This window comes from Belonocnema kinseyi, chromosome 10, assembly GCF_010883055.1.
Source record: "Belonocnema kinseyi isolate 2016_QV_RU_SX_M_011 chromosome 10, B_treatae_v1, whole genome shotgun sequence".
Lineage (NCBI taxonomy): Eukaryota > Metazoa > Arthropoda > Insecta > Hymenoptera > Cynipidae > Belonocnema > Belonocnema kinseyi.
The window spans coordinates 32,052,514-32,054,077 of NC_046666.1; the positions used below are offsets into that span (position 1 = coordinate 32,052,514).

Genomic DNA, 1,564 nt, shown 5'->3' on the forward strand with positions numbered 1-1,564 from the left:
TCCTAAAATAGTCTCTGAAAGCCTCTAGTATTCCATCTGCATCATATACCATTTCCCCCCTACTATTTCTCATGTTGACAATTTCTGTACTTTTGTTTCCTATCATTTTTTTATAAAGTAGTTTCCTGCTTCCTTCCAAGTCGTTTTGTATTTTCATCTCTTCTTCTGCTCTAATTGTATCTTTACTTTCTTTAACTAATCGTTTAAGTATCCTGTTTTCGCCTCTATAATCATTTCTACGTCTACTTATTTCCTCATTGCTAAGACCTGCGATGTTCAAAGTTATCTTGTACGCTTCTCTTTTTGCTTTTTGGGCAGCCTGAATTTCATCATTCCACCGCGCATCACCAGACATTCTTCCTACAACTGCGGTACCACACACTTCGATCGTGCATCTAACAAGGATATCCCGTAACATTGTCCAGACACCCTCTAAATCTTTGTTTTTTATACGATCCTCCCATGTTGCCCTATCTATGCTTTCGATTATCTTATTTTGGAAATCTATTCGCACATCCGGTTTCTGTAGGTTCTCAATTTTGATTCGCGTTTTTTTTGTCTTTCTTGGGTCTCTTTTTTCTCCAACCTCGACCTAAGTTAATTTTTGAGATCAGAAGGTAATGGTCAGTATTGCATTCAGGACCCCTCAAGACCCTTGTATCTTTGACTAACTCTCTAAGTCTTTCATCCGCAACAACAAAGTCAATTATACTGCGGCTATTTCCTTTAGACCAGGTGTACATGTGGATCATTTTATGCCTAAACCAAGTATTTGTAATAAACAGACCCCTTTCTAAGCATAGACCAACTAATTTATCTCCGTTGCAGTTTGTTCTTGGATCCCCAAAATTACCTAATACTCTTTCTCTATCCTGATTTTGGATGCCCACCCAACCGTTCATGTCTCCTAGTAGAATTATTCTTTCGCCATGTTCGCAGATGTTTATTGCGTCATTTAAAGTGTCCCAGAAGGCGTCTTTTACTTCTCTAGGATCACTATCAACCGGCGCGTAGCATGCTATAATAAATAGTCTTCTAATTTCTACTTTCATTCTAGCCCACAGCAGTCTGGGAGACACGAAGCCATGGTCTCCGAGATGCTGCTTTGCTCTTTCATTCAAAATGAGACCTACTCCTTGTTTACCATGTGATTCACAGTCTACTCCTGACCATATTTCAAATCCACCTTTCAACACGCCGTTTTTTATGTCTTTAGTTTCGCTTCCCTTTTTCTTTGTTTCGGGCACACATAAAATATCTAGTTTCTTCACGTCCATAGTTTCACGAAATTTTTTTTCCTTGAAATTATTTACTCCCCTAGCATTCCAAACACCCAGTCTCCATTCGTCGCCTGAAACATGACCTTTAAATTTTCCGTGTGCATGCCTTTTGGGATTAAAAGTTCCAGTCCTTTCCGAGGCTATTTTGTAGTTTGTATTATTCATTGTTTAGATTATACGCTCAACTAACACCTTTATACAATAAGTTTATTTTCTGAGTCGAAATCATGTCAAAGTTAAGTATCAAATCGTCATATGGTGGAGATTGTAGTTCTAACGTCAGT

At 38.3% G+C, this 1,564-nt stretch overlaps 1 protein-coding gene across 1 annotated transcript in view; it reads left to right on the plus strand.

The window, feature by feature from the left end:
• LOC117182335 overlaps positions 1–1,564 on the plus strand; it is a 603,484-nt gene that overhangs the window by 225,701 nt on the left and 376,219 nt on the right. The gene's annotated exons all lie outside the window — the stretch shown is intronic.